This window comes from Bison bison, unplaced genomic scaffold (genome assembly GCF_000754665.1).
Source record: "Bison bison bison isolate TAMUID 2011002044 unplaced genomic scaffold, Bison_UMD1.0 scf7180017864307, whole genome shotgun sequence".
NCBI classification, from domain to species: Eukaryota; Metazoa; Chordata; class Mammalia; order Artiodactyla; family Bovidae; genus Bison; species Bison bison.
The window spans coordinates 9,247,020-9,247,541 of NW_011494879.1; positions in this window are offsets into that span (position 1 = coordinate 9,247,020).

Genomic DNA, 522 nt, shown 5'->3' on the forward strand with positions numbered 1-522 from the left:
ATGGAAAAAGGACAGAAGAACAGGTATCTAAAAGTTAAAAGAAGAGAGAACAAGTTGTGTTTGAGTCCTGGATTTTACTGTTTATTTTTCATAAAAGTGAGAGAGTCAATTCCTAGGCAGGTTGTTAAGAAGTCCAGAGTCCCCAAGGAGGAGAAGAAAGGGGTCTGAGGCTCTCGAAGTGGAGATAGGGGTCTGGAATTCTCAAGGAGGAGGAAAGGACAAACATCTTTTTTTTTTTTTTTCCCCTCTATATTCCTTAGTCTTAGTCACATAAAACATTTTTTTCCCCTTTAATCCCAGAACTGATGATTACACAACAAACAACTCAGTTTAAACTCTGTACTAAGGATTATATAACAATAATGTATCCTGTTTGACCAACATAGACAGCCCTGGTGGCTCAGATGGCAAAGCATCTGCCTGCAATGTCGGGAGACCCAGGTTCAATCCCCAGGTCAGGAAGATCCCCTGGAGAAGGAAATGGCAACCCACTCCAGTATTCTTGCCTAGAAAATCCCATGG